The sequence below is a fragment of the Capsicum annuum genome, chromosome 5 (assembly GCF_002878395.1).
Source record: "Capsicum annuum cultivar UCD-10X-F1 chromosome 5, UCD10Xv1.1, whole genome shotgun sequence".
Taxonomy (NCBI): domain Eukaryota; kingdom Viridiplantae; phylum Streptophyta; class Magnoliopsida; order Solanales; family Solanaceae; genus Capsicum; species Capsicum annuum.
Genome location: NC_061115.1, coordinates 126948155 through 126975424, shown reverse-complemented (window position 1 = coordinate 126975424; position 27270 = coordinate 126948155). Strand labels below are relative to the sequence as shown.

The window sequence follows — 27270 nt, the reverse complement described above, 5'->3', positions numbered from 1 at the left end:
AAAATGATGAAAATATGGAAGTTACTTAGGTCTTTTATTTAGATATGTTGTGTTTTGCAGGAAATTAGATTTTGGAACTATTCTGAAGAAAATGAGTGAAAATTAAAGTTTTTGACCACTAAAGTGGGCACCTATGGCCAATATGTACTACCTATTAGTCGTAGGTGCAAGAGTATCGGTCACAAAAGCTGAGAAATAGAGGATAAGAAGTTGAAAGTTAGACACTGCTACTTACAGAGGGCACCTATATCCCGTAGGTGCCACCTAGAGTCTGTAGGTTAAAGAACCTATCTCATAAGATAATTTATAAAGGAGTATTAAAAATATTTTTGGCCCTGGCACTTATGTGGGACCACCTACAATCCATAAGTGCCACCTATGACCCATAGGTGGCCTAGTAAGTGGCCACCAACCTCCGTTTTCCTTCTTTGTTTAGGAGATATTTCCAAGGGGTTTCCTTGTACTCTATATATACCCTTTTGACATTTTTTAGTTACATTGGCCACTCTAGATACTTAGATACATTTATTTGATTCAAGGATTTCATTTTAATCTTGGGATTGTTTTGCTCTTGATTTTGGTTGATTATTCCATTTGAGAATTTGAGTTTTATTTGTTAATTACTGGGAAATTGATTTAATGCATTCACATATGAATTCCAATGATTGTTTCACAATGATAAGTGGCTAATTCCCTTAGCTAGGGTTGTGGAAACCCTGGTTAAATAACAAAGTAAGGAAAGTGTTCAATCCTTCTAGACTGTTGTCGTTGTATGCATTATGGTTTTTTGTATACTTATTGATTTCTTTATGCTTGCAAACATTAGGAGCCAGCTTGTATACACTAGGAACACAAAAGGGATGTAGAGATTTGTAAAAAAAGATCACAACAATGATTTAGAGCTAATTGGTAAAATAAGATAATCCACATTATCTTCTTAAGACAATTAACTTGCATCAAATCAACTTGAGATCCAGAGGAGATAGTTAAAATTGGATTCCAAGGGAAGGGTTAGTAAGGCGACACTCTGAGACCTAGAAGAGATAAGTAAAATTCACCAAAGTATGCTGAGAGGTGAGTTGTGATACCAAGCCTACCAGATTCTACATGCACAACAATTTTATAGTTGGATTGAGCATGAGAAGCCTACAGAGTTAAAAGCCAAGAGGAACACAATCCTAGTATTCGTTTCTAATTGTTTACAACCAAAGCATTTGACTTTGATTACTGTTTACAATAGATAACCCTATTTACTTTTCAGTACTTCCTATTGATTTAGAAAACTTTAGAGATAATTCACGTACTCCATGTGGGTTCGACCCCAACCTGAGTCAGGTTACTATATTTTGCATTGACTATTTTTGTATATTTAGGGGTGCAGCTTTGGGCAACATCAATTATGTTAGCAATCATACCTATTGACTATTTTATCGATTAAGATGCTTATCGGTTATATTAGCGATTATGCTATTGATCTTAAAAAGAGCATGCTTATTACTTTTATTAGTGATTATGCTATTGTTTATACTATAGACTATTTATCTTAATTATATTAGCAATTATTCTATCTATTGTGCTATGATTACATTAATTTACTATATTGACAATCATGTTATTGATTATGCTACTGGCCATTGTAATAATGATATATTTCCCAGTTTAAGTTTGGTTAATAATGATGACATCGATTACTAATACCCGATATAAGTCTGAAAGATGGCTATGATATTGATGATGATATTGATGATGGTATTGATGGTGTTGATGATGATATTAATGACATTAGTGATGATTTTGAGGATGATATTTATTATGATCTCCTCGATTATATATACCGGTTTAAGTTAGAATATACTTATTACACTATGGCATACTAATTATGGTATGATGATATCGGGGTGTGAGATTGATATTAGAAATTCTAGCTAAATATGAAAACGAGGAATGGTTATAATATGGCATGATATGAATGGATTCTAGTGGTACTATGTTTAGTTGATAAATAATAATTAGTTAATAAATGATAATTTGTTGATAATTGATAATTAATTGATAATTGAAGATTAGTTGATAAATAATGATCAGTTGATATATGAGGATTAGTTGTTACGTGATTGTTAGTTATAGGTGTTGATCTTTTGATAAATAGCGACCATGGGCAATTGATGGTTAGTGTGGCATGGACGAATGCTAGTTGTATCAGGAGAGCTGATAATGATGGTGGTCAGTTACTTCATCTTATTTGTACCTTCAAGGCTTCTGGGAGCTTGTAGTGAGTTATTTACTTTTCAGCACTAATTGACATGTAAGGGATAATTTTGTGGTTATGATTGAATTTGTTGAATCCTTATGTTATATTGTTATTCCAGTTTATATACTTAATTAAGCACAGTGATGTTGGAGTTGATTCAGGTTTGTCTCTACGTTTACTTGGTTATGCTATCTCCTATTTTATCATACTTATATCATGATTTAACTCAATCGGTCGATGATGCCTACTGAGTACCCATGGTTTTGGTACTCATACTATACTTCTATACCTTATGGAGCAAATCTGAGTACTAGTCATTGTCGTTGATTACCATTTGTGTTGTGTTGATTTTTGAAGATATGGTGAGCTCTTTGAGTTGGAGTCGCCTATTTCCTTCTAACTTTGATATTCTATTTTTTGTTTCAAGATAGATGTTGTTGACTATTTTAACTTGAGTTGTATTATACCTAGATGATCTTGTACTGGCTCTACCAGGTCATGGAATGGTTTTTTATGTATTGACTTTCTTTGATCTATTTCGAATAACTATCTATTTTGAAGTTGTGTTGTCAATTTTTGCCTATGTTAGCATTTTTCCACTAAGTTAAACCATTGTATTCAGCTTAAGGTTATGATTTGACCTACCTACTGGTGAGATATAGTAGGTTCCATCATAACTCATAAATCAAGTCGTGACAAATTTGTATCAGAGCCTAGGCTACACCAATATTGTTGGTATAAGACCAAGTGTCTAGTAAAGTCATGTGAATCTGAATAATGACATCTGTTTTCTATTCTCAAGAGGCTATAGGACATTCTTAAGAGTTCCTCACTTCTTTTACATATTTCATGCTAAGAGTCTGAGTTAGTTTATGAAACATTCCTTTAACTTCAATCTTTTGTAGATGACTAGGTCACGTGCTATCTCTACACAAGATGAGGGCCCTAAAATCGAGCCTAGGGATCCTTCTCTTGTTCTTAGATGACCCTGAGGTCATTAACAGCCATGAGATGTGTCTCCAGATAAGGGCCATGATAGGGGCCTTTACTAGACCCTATTCCCACTCCTGAGCCAGAGATTATTCTGCCCCAACCAGCAGAGCAGAAGATGTTGGGTAGATTCCTTAGATTGGCTCCGCTAAGGTTTTCTATTGCACCAAGCGAGGTTGCATATGAGTTTCTAATTTCTTTTAGGATAGGCTTTGTAATTTATACCTTGTTAAGACATATGGTGTAGATTACACCATATTTCAATTGGGCTTAGTTTATCCATATTGGTGGAGAAGTTATATGGATTCTAGACAAGCTGGATCTTCTTTTTTTATGTGGACTCAATTCTCTGAGATATTCTTGTAGAAATACATTCCTCAAAGGATTAGTGATTATTTGAGGGAAAAATTTCTAGATTGGAGTAGGGCTTCATGATAGTTATGGAGTGTGAGGCTCGTTTTAACGAGTTTACTTAGCATGCTACTTCTATTTTGGGTACTGAGTATGAGAGAGTTTCTTGCTTTGTTTAAGGATTTAGACTTCCTCTTTGTATGAGTTTTGGTTGAAAGCCGTAGTTTTTCTTGTTCATGTCATCTCTAGTGGAGGGATTATAGTAGATCCCTAAAAAGTTATGGCATTTAAGAAGTGGCCTAGACCTACAACTTCAACTGATATTCGGAGCTTCTTGGGTCTAGCCGATTATTATAGAGGTTTGTGGAGAGTTTTTCTACTATGGTTTCCCCTTTAACCTAGTTTACCCAAAAAAAGGTCAAGTTTTTGTGGTCCGATACGTGTGAGGGTAGATTTTAGAAGTTGAAAGATAAATTGACTTCAATTCCAATTTTGTCCTGGATCGAGGGTAGTGATAGTTTTGTGGTGTACTGTAATGCTTCTTGTGTCGGTCTTAATTGCATGCTGATGCAACATGGTAGGGTGGTGGACTATGTTTCTAGACAATTGAAAGTCCATAAAAAGAACTACCCTACTCATGACTTAGAGTTATTAACCGTAGTCTTTGCGTTAAAGATTTAGCGGCATTATCTTTATGATGCTAATGTTGGTATCTTTTTCGACCATAAAAGCCTCCAATATATGTTTCCTCAAAAGGAGTTGAATCTCCAGCAAAAATGGTGGCTTGAGCTATTGAAAGACTATGATATGGGTCTTCATTACCATCTCGGTAAGGGAAAATATAGTTGTCGATGCTCTTAGTAGATTGTCTAGGGGAAGTGTGGCCTATGTTGATGAGGATAAGTGGAAATTGGTAAGAGATATTCACCATTTGGAAAATATAAGAGTTTGACTTGCGAACTCCAAGAACGGTGGTGTGTTTATGCATCTAGTATCTCAATCATTAAAGGTGATGGTATATTAAGGTACCAAGGTGGGCTATGTGTTCCCAACATTGATATATTAAGGGAAAGGGTCATGGCCGAGGCTCATGGAGTCTGTTATGCTATTCATCCCGATTCCACCAAGATGTATCATGACCTTAGACAGTTCTATTGATGAAGTAATATGGAACTATATGTGGCTTGCTTCGTGGCCAAGTATATGGTGTGTCAACAAGTGAAAGTTGAGAGCATATGGCTCGGTGGTTTGTACCAAGAAATTATGTTGCTCGAGTGGAAGTAAGAGGCAATTAATATGGATTTCACTACCGATCTTTCTAGATCTTGGAATCAATGTGATTCCATTTGGGTCATCATTGATAGAATGACGAAGTCTGCCATTTCTTGCCCGTGAAAACTAATTTCTCGATGGAAAATTATTCTAAGTTGTATCTTGTGGAGATCGTGAAGTTGCATGGTGCTCTGGTGTCTATTATCTCGGATCATTGTCCTACTTTTAGAAGTTGTACTAAAGAGGTTTGGGAACAAAGATGTGCCTTAGTACCGCATTCCACCCGCAAATGAATGGGCAAGTGGAGAGAACTATCCAAGCATTGAAGGATATATTACAGGCTTGCATGATCGATTATGGTGGTAGTTGGTATGAACACTTGCCTTTGATTGAGTTCGCCTATAATAATAGTTACCAATCTAGTATTGGCATGGTGCCTTTTGAAGTATTGTATGGAAAAAAATGTTGATCTCCTATTAGGTGGTACAAAGTTGGTAAGGATAAGTTGCTTAGCCCCAATTTGGTTCACCAAGCCTTAGAGAAGGTGAAAGTGATTTGTGATAGATTAAAAATGGCTCAAAGTCATCAAAAGTCCTATACATATGTGAGGCGTAGGGACTTAGAATTTAATGAGGGCGATTGGGTATTCTTGAAAGTATTTCCCATGAAGGGAGTGATACAGTTTGGCAAAAAGGGAAAGCTTAGTCCCTGGTATGTCAGTCCCTATTTGATTATGAAGAGGGTTAGAAACATTGCCTATGAGTTAGATTTTCCTTCTAGTATGGACTCCATTCACCCAGTTTTCTATGTCTCTATATTACAGAAATGTGTGGGTGATCCTTTATTAGTTGTTCCCTAGGAATATATTGATATCTCAGACTCTTTGTCCTATGAAAAAGTCCCAGTAAGGATCTTAGATTGACAAGTTTACCGATTAAGAACTAAAGAGGTAGCTTCGGTGAAGGTTCTATGGAGAAACTAAAAGTCCGAGGAAGCTACTTGGGAGGCGGAAGAGGACATCAAGTCAAAGTACCCATATTTATTTTGCATTCCAAAGGCTTGTATTAGAGGTATGTATTGATCTCCTTACTTTGATGTATGTCTTTAATAGATAATAGGTTAAAGTCCCCAAGCTTGGAATTGATTTATGTATTTGTTAGACAATGGATTAAAGTTCCCAATGTGTGAAATAATTTGTGCCTTCATTAGACCATGAGTTAAAGTTCCTAGTGCATTGAATTAATTCCTATTTTGAGAGATGATGGGTTAAAGTCCCTAATTTTTTGAGTTGCTTGATGTATTTGATGGTTGATGGGTTGAAGTCCCTAAGTTGTGAAATGAGCAAGTGTTAATAAGCAATGGGTTAAAGTCCCAAAGTCGATTAGATGAATGATTGATTGATAATGAGCATGATGTGTGTTGTATCCTTGTTGAGTGCTTGTTTTGACATTGATTGAAGTGATGTATGATGATATGTTAGCTTATGTATAGGCTTACCTTACCCTTCATTCATAGATGAATGATCCAAGTGGGGGAGAATTGAAATACTTAGACCTAAAACATTGAAAAACAACTTTATTTTTATGCCTCTGAGTTGGGTACGACTAAGAGACTTGAGTCGTACCCTTGGTCACGGCTCGTAACTACCTTGCCCTCTCCTTTCAAACCTTGATCAGTCCATGAGGGTATCATATTATTTCCTATATGACATGACCTCTCCTTGGTCATAACCAATACATACAAGTCATATATTACTCAATCGTATAGAGGGGAGCCTCAAACCAAGTGGAATGTTTTTGTCACGAGTGAAGATTGCTAAGAGAGTCGTATGGGGGAGTCATACCCCTAGGCGAGGTCAATTTTCATCTTTTAAATAAGATCCTTGTGGTTATTTCCCTTTCCTAAAACCCTAATCCCTCTCACTATATAAGGCATTTTAGCCTCCTAAGCCCTTATTTTTACAAGACTGAAATACTCCAAAACACTCTAAAAGCTTCTTGAAGCAAGATTGGAGGCTAGGGTTTGGAGGGAGCTCATCTAGTAGTAAGAAGGAGACAAGATTGTTGGTGTTTCATCTTGTTTAAGGCGTGTATCTCTTCCCCTCTTTAAATATCTCTAAACCTATGTATTTCACACTTGGATTAGTAAGTGTACATTGTGGTTTTAAAATCAAAATGAAAAAGTTTTTGTTGCCTAATGATGTATGATGTTAAATCTTGCTTAGACTTATGTTTATATGAGATATTGATGATGAAATGCATGTCTGCGTGCTTGTTGTATGCGGATTAACATAAGGGTCATGAGTAACCCTAATCTTGATAATATATACTATGGAATTGGCCTTATTGAAGGTATGTACCCAAGATGTTTGTGGAAATATCTCAGTGAGTTGTCTAGTCATATGTTGTTGATGCATTGAACTAGGGCAATGGCCCATTGAACATGGATGAATGATAAATGATGTGTTAAAGGAATTATGAACCATGTGTGATAAAATTGATAACCCTGGTTGTTGGCTAATGAAAGGGTAAAGTTCCTAGATATAAAGATGAACATAAACTGTGGGTTGAACCCTAGTATGGTAAGAATGTGGCTTAAAATTATTGTAAGGGTTTTGATGACCATAACTTGCTTTGTATGTTGAATTAAGTGAAGCCATTGGAATATTGAGATGGTGGAGCAATGAAGGATCCCATAAGGACCATGTGGTCATGTTAGTGTTGAATTGGCTAAAGTGGTTAAAGTCCTTAAATTTTGTATTGAATGTGTGTTGATACATGGTCAAAAGGTCAAAGTCCCTTGCCTTATGTGATGGCTTGAGGTTGAAGTCCCTTTCCTTATGAATGTCTTGAGGCTGAAGTCTCTTGGCTTATAAATGGCTTTCTTGCCTAATGTTATTGCTCGAGGTTAAAGTCCCATGCTTAAAGAGATCTTTTAAGGTTAAAGTATCCCGCCAAAGGAAACGGCTTGTGGTTAAAGTCCAAGTGAGATATGAGGTTATATTCCCTCGTCTAATGAACGAGCATGAGGTTGGAGTCCCTTACCTAGATAATTGTGAATGTGGTTTAATCCCCTTGTTTGAATAAATGCATAAGTGGCTAAAGTCCTTGACTAATGAATGAGTGTGTATGGTTAAAGTCCCATTTATAATGATAAGGTGAATATGGTTAGAGTCCTTTGCCTATTGATAATATGAAGCTATAAATGTGGAAGGTTGTATTCCTCCACTTTATGTCTAATGAATGAATGCTTGAGAATGATGATGAGCCTTGATATCTAGATTAGCGTATGATATATGTATATGTATAGATTAGCGTGTGAATGAGATGAAATATGATATATTGTCTTGATGTTGATTAATAATGATATTTTACCATTTATCCTTGAGTTACATACTAGCGTTCCAACCGCTAACTATCTCTGGATGCTATGTCCTCACGCAACATAGGGGCTGGAGCATCTTCTTCTCTTCCTGCACAGTGATTAGCCGATTGAAGCGGTTCATGCAATGACTTGAAGTGGTGAGCTTCCTTACACTGGAAGATCTTCATCTCTTTGTTTCTTATGATTATACTTAGACTCATTTAGACTTGGTTTGGCTATCGTCGGGGGCTTGTCCCTACATATATATTTATTGACTCCGGGTTTTTATAGAGGTACTGTGAAAAACTGTGAACTTGGGTGTAAGTTAGTTATTATGAAACTAATGTTGACTTATGATATTATTTCCTCAATCTTAACTTGTGAGTTGGAATTCTTTCGACTCCTAAGACTTTTGGGTCTGGTTGTTAGGGCAACCTCCAATTCATGGGAGCTTAGGGTGCCCATACAACATGGCCCAGGGTTTGGGTCGTGTCAAGTATGAACTTTGAAAATATTAACCTGGTATGTGTAGCATAACTATCATATAACGAGGCACCCATGGACTATATGGGCCTAGCTCTCCCCTTGTTGAAAGGGCCCCAGTGCGTGTAGCGGCACAAACCAGAGAATATCCAAATACATATATTCCATTATAGGGGACTCAAACCTCCTGGCATAATTACGATGACTTAGAACTAATGTATACAATATGGGGAACTCGAACCGCACATTCATGTATCATTTGGGGAACTCGAACCTCCCGATGATACAGACACCTGCACCAGCTTATGCAATTTCCAGTGTGAGTCCTTCGGACTCCTCTTTCACGGCCTGGCTACACATCTCGCTATAAATCCCATCTAAAACATCATTTACACATACACGCAACCATTAGTCTGATTTCTTACCAAAGGCATCCCGTTGGTATCGTCATACTAACCCCACTTGCAAGCATACAACATACCATAACCATTATTATTCAACATTTGGGACTCGGACCCATAGTCTATTCAAAGAACTTAATTCAATTCAACATTTAGGGACTAAAACCCATTTAGCCAATTAAACCACCAAGGTTACAATTCAAAACTATTTGTGCCCCACAAGGTCTTCATGAAACCATTTTCCAACCATTTACATTATTAGGCCAATGCCTTAGTTCAAATTACAATTCAATTCAATTTATGGTCATCAAGACCTTCACAAAATCATTCATCCTTCATTATAATTTTTATACCAAGCATTAGTTCAAAACACAATTCATTATGTGAAACGATCCTTCTCATAGACATTTTTCACAAATAGGTTGAGGGCATACCATTATCAAACTATTATTCAAGTCAAAAACCATCAAGTTAGGGTTAATCATAACCCATTAGTGTAATTTACAATTTCCAAGCACCCACATGTGAAAAACCATTATTAAATCATGCATAAACACAAGTTAAGACATGAGAGAACAATACTCAACAATATGCATTCAAACCCTCAACCATAGATTTCAAAACCATCATTTATGATTTAATAACAATGTTTAAAACACATTATATTTGTGAACTGACAATGAGGGAAGAGTCATATTCCTGAGTTACAATGATTCATGGAGAGATTTCGATCCTTATGCCTCTAGATGACTACCTTGATAAAACCCTAGTCCAATCTTCTTGAGAGGTTTTTAGAGAGTTTATGAGAGTGTTTTGATCTTCCAATGTAAGGAATGAAGGACCAAATAGTGTTATAAGATGTGGTGTCTTAAGGTCTTGGGGTGGGAAATATCTAAAATACCCTCAGCTTAAAAGATGTAAAATACTTGCAGGAGGGTACGATTTGGCCTCTCTACTCGTACCCATATCATATGAGTGGTACCCTCCAATCGTACCTAGATCAGAATATTAGAAACCATATTCTGTCCAACATACGACTCCTTAGCCTAAATCATACCCTATCATACGACTAGTACCCTTAAATCGTACCCTAGGAAGAAATATCTAGGCTAGACACTGGATAAGATATGACTTGGACCTTACCACTCGTATCATGTATATATGACTCATGTGATGCCTCTCGTACCAAGAACAGAACTTGGACAATGTGACACTGACAAACATACGACTAGGGTCCTTGACCCATACCCATATCATACGAGTAGTATGATGAGTCGTATGATGCACATAATATTTAATACTCGGGAAATTTTGCAAGGGTCAAAGCTCAGGGTGTTTTACTTTGAGTCAGATTGAAGTGGTGAGCTTTCATACTCCGGAAGACCCCATTTCATGCTATGGACTTCTTTTCATCATTGTTATTTCTTTGGTTTTGGTTTTGGCTACGATCGAGGGCATGTCCCGATCAAAAAATCTTTGATTCTGGTTAGAGGCTTTGTCGGACTACTATGGGCATGGGCGGTATAGGTAATAGTGTTAGCATTGGTATTGGTTGCGGCATTGGGATTGGTATCAGTTGGATATTTGATTGTGACTGTTTTGTTATGACTATAGACTTACTTATTTATCTTGTTATATATTCGGAACCCATCCGACATGGGATGTGGGATGGTAAACGGTAGGGTATAGGGAGTTGTATGCGGTCCTGGTTGGACCTGAGACACCCAACACAACTAGATTTTGGTTCGGGTCGTGTCATATACCTGCTCCAATAACCAAACTATCCACTTTCTCCTTTGGAATTGATGATGATGAAAATTGAATTCTTCTTGTATTCTTGAATTTTTGGTATACTGATTTTTTATTGAGTTTGTGATATTTATCATCTTTGAAAATAATGAATCTAATAAAGAAATTTGGGATGAAGAATAAAGAAGAGATGGATCTAATAGGGAAAAAAGAATAAATTCGAAGAGATGAAAGAGAGAGAGTGAAGAAGAGAGGAGAGAGAGAGAGAAAATGCATTGCTGCTTTTCAATTTTCTCAGTTTTCTATCTCAACTCTTCTTTTTAATAAAAATGTGTTTCCTATAATTTGATTTCCCTTCAATATACATAATCCCATAAGCATAATCAACGGAAATTCATTGACCAAATCAAGAAATCACAAATTCTTTAACATAAAAATAAACGAATCATTAGTACCAAGATTGAATTTCATTTAATAATCAAGAGAATGAGTTTAATTAGAAAAAGGTAAAATTCTTGATAGAACTAAATGTGAATTCATCATCTTTCTTCTCTTTTACGTTTTCTTACTCATTCACTATTTAAATTTGAATTATTATTTTTTGCAATGATTTTTTCAAATTTATTTTTTATGTAAAAAAAATTCAAATCTATTATTTAAAAAATAAATTGGGAACAGGAAAAATACGGGGGAGAGCGAGATTTAGATAGAAAATATAAGATTTAAAAATTTTAATGATGATCTCCATTTTTTTCGATAAAAAGGTGACGGCAATGGTGGAAAATCTAAAACAAAAAATGTAGTGAAGAAGAAGACCAAAAAACAGAAATTCAGCCAAAAAATAACTGTTCACCCACCCTTTTTTTTGTGTACTACACCCATTATGCCATGTCAGCAAAAAGTGCTTAAATGGTACAAATTTACAGTGGTAGAAGTGTTCAATAGGTATAGGGCTCGGTTGCGGGGTCTTAGTAAAATTTTGAAACAAGTTTAAGGGTTTGTCGATGACTTAAACCTATTTTATATGTAACGTTAAAAAAACAAAATATATACTCTCTCTATTTCAAAATAGTTGGCTTTTATTGACTTGACATTTCCTTTAAGAAAAAATTTAGTAGGGATTTATTTCACTAAATTAGTCTTATTAATTATGCTTTATACAATTTGTTTAGTCATTTAACGATAAGAGTAGTATTATAAGAACATAATAATATTCTCTTGATTTGATAATAGGAACAACTAAATTGAAATAAAATAATCTTAGAAAGAGGGTCAATTACTTTGAAACAGAGGGAGTATGTATTTAGAAAAAACATAAATAAGGTGATGTGGCACCTCTTTGGAAACAACTAAATTGGTAAGATAACAACAACTAGTGGAAGAGCTAGCGTGGAAGTTGGGGACAGGTGTTTTGTATGAAATCTCTTTGCTGAAAAATTATATTTTATATGTAAGGTTAAAAAAATCAAAATATATACTCTGTCTATTTCAAAATTGTTGGCTTTTGTTGACTTGACATTTTCTTTAAGAAAAAATTTAGTAGGGATTTATTTCAGTAAATTAGTCTTATTAATTATGATTTATAACTTTGTTTAGTCATTTAAAAATAAGAGTAGTATTGAAAAAATATAATAATATTCTCTTGATTTGATAAAAAGGAACAACTAAATTGAAACGAATAATCTTAGAAAGAGGGCCAATCTATATATATATATATATATATATATATATATATAATAAAAAAAAAAAGCAAAACTAAAACAAGACAAGATGCTAAGTGGCAACATATTAAAATAGTCACGTGGCAAGTTTTAGGATAAAATTAAAAAATATTTTAATATAAAGTTAAAAATATTGTAATAAAAAATTTGGATTGAGGGATTCAGTATTTGAATTTGAAATATATTATCTTAATAACTAGAAATTCATAATTGAAGAGTTCTAATAGACGATTACTATTTCAAACTTATTTCTTTTATAATTTAAATATTATATATATAGAGAGAGAGAGGGGGGGAGGGAGTTTATTTTAATAATAATAATAATAATAATAATAATAATAATAATAATAATAATAATAAGCAATAAATAATAGTAGTAGTAATACACAAGTTGTATTGCTTTTAATTTGAAAAAAAAAATGTGGCAATTTTTAGGACAAAGCTTGATAGTATTGTAATAAAAAATTTTAATTAATGGATATTAAATATTTGTATTTGAAAATATTAAGATTGTAGAAGCATTAAAAAAAATTCATTATCTTAAAGCTAGGATCGCATAGTTGAAAAGCACCAAATAAATTCTAACTATTTTATTTAATAATAATAATAATAATAATAAATACTTAAATAATACAAGTCATAATATCAATACATAAACTCTAACTATTTCAATAATCTAACTATTTCCTAACCACAATTGAAGAGTCTTAAACAAACTATAACTATTTCATAATCATAAAAACCAATCAATAAATAATAGTGCATTGTAATAATAATTTAGTAGTATATACGTGAGAATCTACATATTTAAAATTAAAATAATTAAAAGTAACTAACTATAAATTTATTTAAAATTATTATATTATTTATTTAAATTTAAGATAAAGATTATGATTTCAAAATAAATCAATTTTACATATTTTGATATATTACTTCTTTTGAGAGTATTCTAAATTTTTTATAGTTTTAAATTACATATACAAAAATATAAAGTTTATTTTAATTAGTTTAAAGATTAAGATAAAGTTTGCTAAAAAAATATTTAGTTTGAAATTTTTTATAACATTTTTTTATATTTTAAAATTGAAATTATAAAAATGATAAATATTATTTTTAGAGACATAAATTATTTAAAGTAGTAGTCTTTAGATAAAGATAAGTTTGCTGAAAATTAGTTTGTTGAATTGTTCTTAAGTTTTTGAAATTTTAATTTCAAATGGAAGTTAGGATTCTTTTAGTTTTTGAAATGTAAACAAACTCTATACTAGATAAAGTTGAATTTGAATTAGCTCTTTCTATATAAACTAAATTTTCAATCAAAATTCTCATTTCGTTCTTTAAATTCTTTTGAATTTATTCTTTAATTATTCAATCAAATTTATTTATTGCTTATACCACACTAGTGAATATAACCGCGCTTCGTGCAGTCATAAGAAATTAATAAATAGATAAATAATTTTTTTCTAAACTTAGCCGTGATGAATACATAAAAGTATTATTTTGATTATTAAATATTAATTAAATTGATAAATATAAATCTTTTCATTGAAATTTTATTGGTTTATTGGTTGCCTTTTTTAGAATATTCTATCATTTTTCTTTTTATGTTTTTGTGTTCAGTATAAAATCTTCAATTTGAACTTGTTCTTTAATAAGGGTTATTAGTTGTGTCAATAAATAATTTTTCAACATGAATTGCTCTGCATAACATGCAACTTGTAAGTTTTTCAATTTTGGATTTTTGTATTTGTGGTTAGGACCTTTACTGAAGTATTTAAAGGTAGTGATATAGATTCCATACACTTATCCTCTTCGAACTTCATTTGGTGGAAATATCTTGGGTATGTTATTGTTGTTGTTGTATGACACTCCACATAATAAAATTTTGCTAGACATAAAAGAAACTAAGTTATATCATATTGGTGTAATTTTAAGGTATCATAAACTTGCATATTAAATAATTGAGAGGCTATAAACATAAAAAAATTGGGAGTTATGAAGATTCAAGAGGTGTGAGTTACAAAAATATCTTTTTACAATAAAATAAATAAAAAATAAGAAAAAGTTCAAAAAAAACATAAATAAAATTTCTAATTAAAAAAAGATGTCACATCATTCTTATTCGTTTACACTACTTTAATGAGGCATTAATAAAAATCAAAATATAATTGAACATATGTCATAATTAATGTCTCATTTAAATCATTATGTGTGAATCTAGATAATAAAAAAAGAAAATAAAAAAGGAAAGAAATAGTAAGGTTAAAATCTAGGAATGCAGACCATTTCTTATCTTCTTGTCCAAAACTTCTTCTATAAGGCCTTCTAATTAGTATGAAATGATTTTCAATATTTTGCATTATGATGTGTTCTTCTTCATCCATCACTACTATTTTTTGGCATGGGTCTTCTAAATACTGACAAGGTAAGAAAATTTTTAAATTGAATATTGACTATAATTTTTCATATTGATTTTAGCTAGTACTATCTAAAAACCTATAATTTTGAAATAATACAACACATAGAAATAGCTTTTAAAAGCTTAGTATACCAAATTCACATCCTACAAAAAAAATCAAACAAACACAACATTCAAACTATCATAATAACGAAAACACACAAAAAAAATTATTCAAGGATGGATATTAGCTATACTAAGGATTGTGTATGTTGAATATTTCATTTTAGCAAAAGATATATCTACTAAAAAGATTGGACAAATTTCTTCAATTAATTATCAAAACGAAATATTTACAATTTGCCACAGTGAAAACATATGATATGACTATCACTCAAAATTGATGGTGACAAAAAAAATACAATTTCTCAATAGAAAAATATGTTAAAGATATTATTCAAATTTTATAATCTATATCGATGGGAGAAAAAATTATACTAAATAGGTATTACTTAAACATTTCCCATCGGACTTCAGTAGTAGCTAGGTTCACGGAGCAAAGATGCCTCAAGAAATCATTGAACATAATTCAAGCATTTGTCAATCCTTGATCTCGTTTACTAAACATTTGAAAATCAAATTCCTGAGAAGTGTCTCATCATTTTTTCTTAAGCTCAAACAATCACAAACCACTCAAAGATTGAAACTTTGATATCTCAATGTTAAGAGTTAAAAGAACAACTTGGAACAGTCAGTCATTAGGAAATCGCTTTTCTATATACAGAACCATTTAGTTTTATAATAAACAGAATACTTTTAGGTCCGGGAAAAGATGAAATTTATCAACTTCACTCATCCACTTACCCTATACAAAATTAAGTCCAATTTCACTCTTGTTTTCTCACCATCAACTCGCATAGTTCTTTAAATTAAAAATTGATATGCACAAAAAAAAAAGACATACATTCCAATCCAATGATTGCATTTAAATGCCAATCAAATACTTATATATCCCAAAAAGAATAGCAAAATTCAATTGATACAAAAATGAAACATTATGTAAATGGATAAAGAAAAAAATAATGAGGATAATATCTTTGACATAGATATTGATATTTTGCAATCAATATTACTCTTCATTTTTTTGGACAAAATTAATATATAAAAATTATTAGAAGAAAAACTTGTTAGAGATAACACATTACTTTGTTTATGTTTTAAACATAAATTGAAGAAAAAACAAATAGACAAACTCTACAATTAGCAAATTGTTGTATATTGATTGATAATTGAAGAGTCAACAACAGGCAACAACATGTTGCAGACACTTATTATGATGTTACGTATGATAAATTCAGATTACCGATCAGTATCGACATGGAGAAAAACTGAAACTATTATATCAATCAAGAATAAAAAAAATTGTGGTACATACCAGCACAAAAATTATATTATGAGAGTCTGTTTGGATAAGTTTATAAGCATATATCACATTACCTTATCTATATTTCAAACACAACATCCATGAGAGTATGTGATACATGTTCTTTTAAATTTGTACATTAATCCACAGTCAGATTGAGGCAACTTTGACAAACGTTAAATTGTCATGCTCTTTCAAATTGAAGACCTAAATAATTCAAAAACAACAACAACAAAATAAGTCAATTAGAAAAAAAAATTGCACATACTAAAATAATGAAAAAATTCAAGCTTGATATAAATAATATGCAAATATGTTTAGAAGCATTCTCAAAATGATATTGTGAAAACAATATATGAAAGAAATAATATAAACAAATTGCTATTACTCTTCCTTATTATCACTTTTTGATGTTTTATAAAAAAATAAAAAAATATAAAAATATATAAACTTTATAATGAGAATATGAGAAGAAACGGAAAGGTGAAAAGATTTGTAACCACTCTACAATTATGTTAAATTAGTGAAAGTTAATCAATTGAAATAAATACTATTTAGATTTAGGGGAATTGATTAAGCATTTTTGTGGGACTTTTTAACACATAAATGCAAAATATATGAGAGATATTCTCAAAAAAAAGAGAAAAAAGAAAAATACAAATAGAGACCATTGAGAGGTGACACATAAGCATCCTCCAATGTCTCCTTTATATATATATATATATATATATATATAGATAGATAGATAGATAGATAGATAGATAGATAGATAGATAGATTCATGGTTGGCAATATTCTTACATTAATAGATCTATACGCAATTTGTATATTATTTAAAGTTTTATTTTAGATTATTTTATTATTATTGTAACAATTTGTTTTATTTTTTGTTATATAGAATTTCTATCATGGACAAAGAGGCTATAGATCATGCATATAAGATTTTTCAAAATAATTATCAAGGTATATTGTTTATACTTGATTTGATATATTAATTATTTTATTATTATTTTCAACCAACATTACATTTATCTTTTGACAGAAATGTAACTAAAGAATCTAAAGTTTTCAAAGATCTGATGTATGCAAACATCACAAATGTAAAATGAATATTTAAATAACTACAAAATATAAAGTTTTCAAAGATTCAAAGATTTGATGTATATAACCATCACAAAAGTGTGAAATGAATATTTTAAAAATTAATAAATATAATAAAAATCTATTTGTAAATTTTAAACAGAAGATATGGGGACAAATGAATCTATATAAATATATAAAAGAAGATTAGTGGTATGCTGATGTGGCATGCCTCATAGGCCAAGAAAAGTATTTATCTTTTTTGTGATTTATTTGGCCTTCTTTCTTCATTTTAATTATTTTTTTAGATAAAAGAAAAATTAAATAAAAAATGGTTATCTGTTCATTTAACCAAAAATGTAAAAATTGCTTATGTCCAATTAAAAGAAAACACAAACGTCGTCAACTTTTTCCAGTCAATTACACCTCCAATTCTCACTCTTCTTTCACCGTCGATTCTCTGCTATCTCTTTTCTCACTCTTCTTTCACCAATTCTCGGTCATCTCTTTTGAATCATCCTGTTAATTAGAAAAGTGAGTCTATGTTAATGGCATCTCTTCAGTTAGCAAAGTTTTACTGTTTATTTTTAACCCATTTTTAAGAGTGCTTATAGAAAGGATTGCCTAAGCTATTTTTCTTTTAAACTTTTCTGAGGGACTTATCTCTCATAATTATTTCAGTTTATTGTAATAGCTTTGTTGTTCTGATATTATTACTTCTTTTTACTTTTAACGTTTGATTCTTTTAGGATATAACATGAGAATTCTCCTTAAAATTAGCTTTCTAGGTGCAATTCTACTATTCAAGTTTATCTAATTAATTTATTTCATTAAATCATTTATTGGCTAATTTTGGTGTACTCCTCTTTGTAGGTTTTAGCAATTGTATATACATCAAGTCTCTATTCTCTCATCCATAACTGTAAGTAAAGCTAATCAAATTATTTTGCCTAAATACTTAGTTTATGTCTTTGTTTTTATCGGATTGAATGATTCGCTGTGTAAAATTATTTTTTTGAAATATTTTACTTCGTAGTTGTTAGCTGGTTGAATGATTCGTTATTTCCTTTTGTATTCTAATATTTATAGCTTTGTAGCAGAGACTTAGAGAAGTGGTATTGTGAGAATTTGGATTACACAATATAAGAATTCAAAAACTATAGAGATCAGTTCTCTCATTCAATGTTAGTTCTAGCATATTTCTAGGCGGCATAACTGATTAAAAAAAGGGAGGGGCATTGGCAAATTTATTTTTCACGAGATTTCTCATCGCAATTTTATTTTTGTTCAAATTTATCTGATTTATTTGATTAATCCAATCAATTATTGGCTATTTTTGCGATGAACTCTTTTTTCAGGTTTTAACAGTTTCTCTATATTGTCAAGTCTTGATTCTCTCCTCAACAATTGTGAAGCTAATCTCAGAGATTCATGCATTCAAATTTCAACTGACCCTTTTATATTTGTTAAACTATTTTGGTGAAACACTTTACTTATAAGTTGTTATCGGATTGAATAATTCATGCACAATTTTCTTTTGTATAAATCTGTCTCCTTGTATAATAGTCAAACCACAAGACGGTTATAGTTAACTATATTAGAAAGAGTACAAACTGAAGAGATCCAAACTCCAAAGTAGTAGTGACTTGGTAGTTTTTAGGTAAGTCATGATGGGATCAAGATGTGTTGATATCTAGAAGGATGGTACGTTCTCATGGAGTTCTTATATTTGTGCTTTTTCAACACTGGGTATGTGAATTCATAAGTTATACTTGGGAAACTCATATTGTTTCATAAGAACTATTTTTCTTCCTTTTTGGTAACTGTAACTTTTTTTAGTAAGCCAATAATATTCTACTTTCCATTGGTTGTAGAGAGACATACTAATGCAAAATTAAACTAAAAGGACTTCTCATATGAAAACTTCCACATATATAAGAAAACTACTTCTTTTTCTTTGAAGTACAATATGACATTTGGTTTGTTTTTCTGATCATCCAAAAAAATGGTTATCAGATTTAGTTATTCTTCATTATTTACCTTAAGGTATTATTTTGATATGATCGACCTGTGTGATTGTATTCGGGCAATTTAACCTATTCATTTTGTTACTTCAGCTTAGTTGAAAATTTGGATTGGATATTTAATAATTTGACAAGAGGTTGGATTGTAACTGCGATTAGCACCAAAAATATATTTAAATCTCTTCCTGCTATACCCAACCACACTGCCTCTAAATACCACAACCTTCTTTCTGCCTCTAAATCACATTATTTATTTATTGTATATTGAAATTCCAAAGATCTACCTTGAGGCAATCTCTCTACCTTGAGGTAGGGTAAGAATAGTTACACCATATCCTTTCCAGAACTTACTTTGTGGGCAGTACTAGGTATGTTGTTGATTCAATGTCTAATAATATAAATAAAATTGATTTGCAGTATTTTTTTCATTTTTTTGGTCATTTCCGTTAATCTGCTATAGATCTACTGCGGAACAATGATTATACAATAAAATATTGATCAACCATGGCACATAAGTTCTTACTCGCTAATGCTAAACTTTTTTTCCCTCTTTGTCTCCACTGAATTATTGATCCTGTTAGGCAACATTACTCATGATCTACTTATTTTATACCCATTCGTTTGAAGAATAAATTAAGAATTAGTACAAGTAGCAAGAATAATAGAAGTGCTTCTATGGTTTCACTCTCAGATTGCAGCAGAGCTCTTGGCCAAACAAAAAATAAGAAGGAAATGAGAGGATGAGAAGTTGATCAACATATTAACACTAGCCATCTCCTAATCGTATGTGCCATTTGAAAGTTACATATTGTAGATAGTTCTTTTAAAGTTTCACCTTGATCAAATATATGGGTTATCCATGTAGAGTTGAAGTAACTTTCCGATGAATTGAGTGTTGAAAATAAACTTTTGTGTGTTTATGTTATATATCTATGATACTTGCTATATATTTATTTTTATTTTGAGTGTTCCTTTATGCATATTTCATTGTCTCATGAAAAATAATAATCATCATGTTGCAGATTTTAGGATGATTATAGTATTGACACTTGCAGAAATGAAGACGGATCCTTGACAAATAATTTTTTTTTTAAAGAAATTCTTGCACTATCAACAACATGTGAACTAGAAGTGGAACTCCTTTTGTAATTGTTATTTTGGTAGTTGAATAGCGTCGACAGTAATTTCCTCAAAACTCCTTTCAAGTCAATCCATTACTTGGCTTTGTTGCTTAGTCATTTCTTATTATTTTACTCTGATATAAATATTCAAATTTGTTCTTTAAATAACTAGGCTCGTCTCTTTATAATTCTAAGCATAGCAGCTAACATGAATTCAACTTTTTTATACCATATATATATAGATATATAATGACAGGTAATATTAGAGTCATCTGAATAGCATGGAGATAATGATAGCCTAGTCCTTTCTAAAATGGTTTTAAATCCACCAACAGATTTTCACTACTTAGCTTAATATTAATTGTGAACCAGATTTCGTTATTTTGCATAAATTTTTGCTTAATGACAGTCATGATGTATACAAAATTATACATGATTTGTTAGATAGTATATGGAGGATTCCAGTGACTTATTTGGTGAAGAAATTATGTATATTATGCCTTTGACATCACATTTAAATTTACTTTCACACTTCTCCATCTTATTTATGTGTCAACACATGTACCTATGGTCATATATATATATATAGAACATTTGCATGCGCCTGGCTGAAAGTATTTGTGGTGGTGATATAAAATGATTGCATTTTTACATAAATTAATATATTGTGTGACATTTAATTGAGTGAAGAAAATGACTAGAAACGTATGGATGAAATTATTGTTGATCAGATTATGTGGAATTAGAATATCATAAATATTAAGTGGGTTCTTGCAACTGGATCCCAAAAAATAGAATATAGTGTTGGATTAAAATGTTAGTTGTCCAGGTCATAACTCTTAAGGTAATTTGTATGCCTTGCCGATGCTCAGTTATTCAATGATCACCACGGTGGTTGGTGGACGTATAATGCTATAATTCTTAATCTTTCATCTTCAAAGATTCAAGAAATAATTCTAGTGAAATTCTTTTTATTTGCAATTTGTGTATTTAATTAATTATATGATTCCGAGTAATTAACATGAAAACATATTTTATCCAATCAATTATCAAAAAAATATTTCATCAATTATCAAAACATTATTTCATCAATTTGTTTACTGCGCGAAGCGCGGATTACTTCACTAGTATATTTATAAAGTTATTATTACTACTTTCCCTTCACATTAATTGACATAATTTAATGACTCATATTGACAACTCTACTATTTATCTCTTGCACCACCTTGCTGTGGAAGGGGTGGCACAACAGCTACTGCATTCCATTGTTCTTGACTTTTCATGTGCAACATTTAATGGCTTTATCCCTCTTTTTCTCATTTGCATCCATTTAGCTAGCAAAAAATTCTTAAGTATATCAAAAAAAAAAAATTAAAAATAATTTAAATTTTTTATTATTCATTAGAAAATATTGTAATAGATAAAATTATCTTTTCACTTATTTCTTTCAGTTATTAATTAATTATTAAAGAATTAAAGAATTCCAAAATATATAATAAGAACAAATATATGATAAATTAATACTAATAGATTTATTTTTCCTTGTGTATATGAAAAGGTCTTAATATGATAAAGAAAAATAAAAAATATAAGGACTCCTAAAATATGAAATTTTTTAAGCTTAAATCTCATATAGGAAAAATTGAAAAGGACAAAAAATACACTACATCCTAAACAAATTTCATGAAAATTGCTGATAAATTCAATATCCCACTTTTTAATCAATTTGCTAGCTCCCTCCTCCCGTCACTTTTTTTCTTTATCCAATATTTAGCTACTTTTTTATTTTCTTCACTTTTATTTTTTAACTTCTTTTACTAAAAAAAAATCTTTCTATACAGTTTTCATATATTTCTTATACCGATGCGAATCTACACATTAATTATACAATTTTTATATAATTATATTTAATTTTTTAAAAAGGAAAAAGACAAAAAAATATGCAACTCTATTAAGGAGGAGGAGGAGGGGGAGAAGGGCAAGGGGGGAGGGGGAGGAGGAGGGAAGGCGGAGGCGGAGGCGGAGGCGGCGGAGGAGGAGGAGGCGGAGGAGGAGAATGAAGAAGAGGAAGAGGAAGAGGAGGAAGAAGAAGAGGAGGATGAAGAAGAGGAGGAAGAGAAGGAAGAAGAAAAAAAAGAAGAATTGGAGCTAAAAGAACTAAGAAAAAGAGCAACACTAATAATATGTATTCTATATATACTAAATAGAAAAAAAGTCTTATCAAGATCTTGTCAAGTGACATTACGGAATTATTACATGTGCTAGTTTTTAGGACAATTAGCAAATTGAGTTACTAATTAGTTATTAGTTATTTTGTTCAATTTAAGACTTTAAAATAATAAAATATTAATAATTTTTATGAAAATATTTTATTTTAAATTTGCTAAAATCACTCCATCAAATAATTAATTCTTATTATTTAATTTCTTCATATTTTTATAATTTAAAATCCAACCATTCATGTTTAGAAAGTTACACCATTTAATGATAAATAATTGCACTAACAATATTTTGTTAGAGTCATTAATCCATCCTCGTCAATTAACGGCTAGGAATTAGGAAAAAAATTATTTACAAATTTTATAATTTATCATATTTTAAAGTACTGAATTATTTAAATTATTTGAGTCATTATTAGATTTTAAATCTTAGTTTTAAAGTTAATTGATATAAGAATGCGAACGTGGGCAACGGGGACAGAAATAGAAGTTAGGCAAAAATGCGGAATGAAAAGTTAAGATAAAGACTTAGTTAATTTGCTTATTTATCAAATCAATATCTTCTATATATATTATAAAGCAGAAGCAGCAGCAACGACAGCGGCGGCAACAACTGTTGTTGTTGTTGCTGCATGTAGTAGTAGCAATCTTAATTTTTTAGAAAAACTTAGAAGTAATAATAATAAAAAGAAAAATGATAAAATTAGAAAGAAAAAGTAATTTCTTCATTTTCATTTTTTCTCAAGCATTATCACACACGTTGCATTTTGGTAGAATGGAGCATTCTACGATTTGTAAGGTAAAAATTGTAGTTATAAAAATATAAAGCTATTATTAGTTTATAGATACAAGTACAGTCCATCAAAAATTATTTTTTTTGAAACACTTTTTTATAGTTCTAGATTAAAATTATAAGAGGATACAATTTAATTTTAAAGAGAAAATTTATTTTTAAAATTACTTTTTAGATAAAGTTAGCTAAAAACTGCTTATTTGAATGATGTTAAATTTTAAATTTCGAATTTGAATTGTCAGTTACAGATTCTTCTACAATTTGAATTGAATACTAACTTCATACTAGATAAAGCTGAATTTCAAATAATTCTTTCCTATATAATCTGATTTTTTAATCAAACCTTTAATTTTGTTCTCTAAATTCTTTACTTATTCTTTAATTCTTGAATCGTATTTGTGTATTGATTATACAATATATATGGATGGTCGTAATTATACTCTTATATTTGTGCATAAATTTTTGCTGCTCAAAGCTTAACTTTAGATTGTTTGATTATAATTTGTTAATAGTTTGTGTATTTTATATTACAGAGTTAATCTGTTCTAAATTAATAGTTTGTGTATTTGAAAACAATAATACTTTAAAAGAAAAATAAAAGATTTTTATTAACTTAAATCTAACAACCATAGTTGAATAGTCCTAAATAAACTCTAACTACTTCATAATAATAATAATAATCTATTAATAAATAATAATAGAACTTATAATATTATGTTTAGGATATTATATTTAACAAAAAACTATTTCTTCAATCTGAACAATAAACACGTTATCATAATCAGATCCCTCTCAATATAATAAAATATATTTAAATATTAAATAAAACATAATAATATAGTAATAACAATAATAAACAATAATAATTATACTAGTAATAGTAGAAGACATGTAATATTACTTTGTAAAGTTAGAAAAAAAGTGTTGCTGTAGTAGTAGTAGTTTTATAATAATAATAATAATAATAATAATAATAATAATAATAATAATAGGTCATTGAAGAGAAAATATTATTATTATTATTATTATTATTATTATTATTTTAAAAAAATATCTGAATGTGAAAAATATTCAGTTTTTAGATTAAAAAAAAAACATATTTTCATTAGTTTAAAACTAGGAAATTATGAGTAGAGAGTTGTAAATACATAAATATATACCTTTTAAATGCTATAAAACATATTTATATATTAAACATAAAATAATAATTTTAAAAATTATTACTATTATCTGATTGATTTCAAATATTTATCTCAAGTCAAATGTATAGATAAGATAACTATGAATTACATTTGAAAAAAAGAAAGGATAAGGAAGAACAACAAATAAATTTTCTTTTAACAAATTAATATGATAATATTTGAATTGGAATTGGAATGGGATTCTAGCTTTTTAGGCTCTCTTATATATACTCTTGTATATATCATTAGCTTTATTCATGAATTTATTTGCTGCAGTTTTTAATTCTTCATTTTTTAAAAATTATTTTTTATTTAACATTTTTTTATATGCCGGAAGAATATGTCATTTTCATCTTCATCTTCCTCAATTGATGTTCAAGGTACACCACTTTAATCCATCTGTTTTTCCTTAAATTTGTAAAAGTCAATCTTTTGCTATTTTTGAACAATGTATATACATGCATTATATGTTTTATTATGTATTAAGCTATCTGGAAATTACAATGTATGGGTGATCATAGTGTCAACACAAATAATATTTTGTATAATAAGTGTATATCGTACTTTTAACTATTTATACATTTTAAATTCATGGATCTTGATCATTTCAAGCTACAAAACAAACATGTTTTTGGTTTTACAAAATAGTACTGTTGATTTTTTAATTTTTGGGGTTTGATAAATATTATTTTCACAAAAGTACTATCATTTATATATAATATTTCCTATTTACCAAAAAAAATGTAATCAAGATTTTTTGTATCATTATTTTTATTTTTTATCATTGAATTTATTAATGATTTTATGGGTGTGTTCAGTATGGAGAAATATAATTTTTATGAAAAGTATTTTTTAAGAAAACTAATTGTTTTGTTTCTTACTTATTTTTTTTATTCACGACGCAAATAATATTTTTTTCTAAAAGCATATATGTATTCTAATACTAAAAAATAAAAATTAATAGTGACAAAGAAAAGAATATGATCGGAGTTAATTGAGATAGGTGGGGATAAAGGGGGTGGTCTAGGTGGGTATTGTGGGGGGGGGGGATAGAGGGTGAATGTAGGTTTAGTTGGGATGGGGTAGAAAAACAATTCTTAAAAAATATAAAATAAAGGGTTTAAACTTTTTTGGGGGTTAGAAAAAACATTTTAAAAAAATTATCGGGGTGGATGTGTGTGTGTGTGGGGGGGGGGGGGTGATGTTTAAAAAAAGCTTTCTTTTTTTTAAAAAATAAAATAAAATATTTTTTAGCTGTTAGGGGAGCCGCGAGAGTGAGTTGGGGGTAGGAGATTGGGTAGGGTAAGAAATAAAAGTTAAAAGTTAAAATTAAAAAAATGGGTTGGGGTTGGGGTTGGGAGGTGAGGGAGATGAATGATTTTGAGAGTGGTATGAGTGATTTTAATCAAATTTATTTAGAAGATATAACATACATATAACTAAAATACTTTAAAATATTAATGATAAAATCAAACAATGAAAAAGTTATGAACAACTAAACTTTGTTTGAAAATTTTTAAAAATAATAAATTGTATGTGCTTTGTTTATTAAATTGAGAGTAGTGAAATTTAAATTTTGAAATTAGAGGTTCTGTAATTGACACAATTAATTATTTCTGAAACGAAATTGAAAGATAAAATCTTTTTATAAAAAAGTGTAGTTAGTTATTGAAGTTGATCTCTCTCTCTCTATATATATATAGAGAGAGAGAGAGGAGATTCTTAGACAATCCTATGTGGCATGTCTTCGAGGCCTCCATTCCCATTTTTTTCTTCTTTTTTAAAATTTTTTTCTCTTTTTTTATTATTTAATTAATTTAAATAAGTATAGTAAAATTTTGTCATAATTATATTTAACACATCTAATTATATCTCATGGGTTACAAAAAATTCTTCAAGCTTTTACATTTCCTACTTAAATAATATGTCTTCTCACCTCCCTTCTATTTAATTTTTATAGTCTAACCATTCTATAAATAACAATCTAATATGAATTTAATGGATACTCATTTTTATTTTCTTCAAATCTTAAGAAATAAAATTGTTGTGCTGAGATTAATGGTGAAAGCAATTGCACTTTTTCATACATATGCTCATATAATCGTTTTCAGCATCAAGAAAATAGCTATAGTTTCAAGAAAAAATTGTAAGTTTCATTCATCATATTGAAGACTTTTTGCAATGTCCGAAACATTGTAAATATCTTTTGATTCTAAAAGTCATATTCCAAATCAACACATTGAAAGTTATAGATTCCACTCTCAAGAAGTTGTTTTCCTTCTCTCTCTTTTTTCCAGCATCTTCGATTTAATTTAATTTAGTGTAATAATCCAATTGTTAGAACGTTAAAGTTCTTTATTTTTTCTTTTGTATGTGTTTCTTGTAACTTATGATTCTTAAAATATCAGGAATATTCATTATTAAGGAGCGTATTTATTATTTTTCTCATT

General features: G+C 30.0%; 1 long non-coding RNA gene across 1 annotated transcript; it reads left to right on the top strand.

Annotated features, from left to right (window-relative positions):
- Nucleotides 1-17812: 17812 nt before the first annotated feature.
- Nucleotides 17813-21908, top strand: LOC124898841. The gene is made up of 3 exons (XR_007055622.1): nucleotides 17813-18016; nucleotides 18356-18404; nucleotides 18841-21908. It is a non-coding gene; the product is annotated as an uncharacterized LOC124898841 (long non-coding RNA).
- Nucleotides 21909-27270: the final 5362 nt, after the last annotated feature.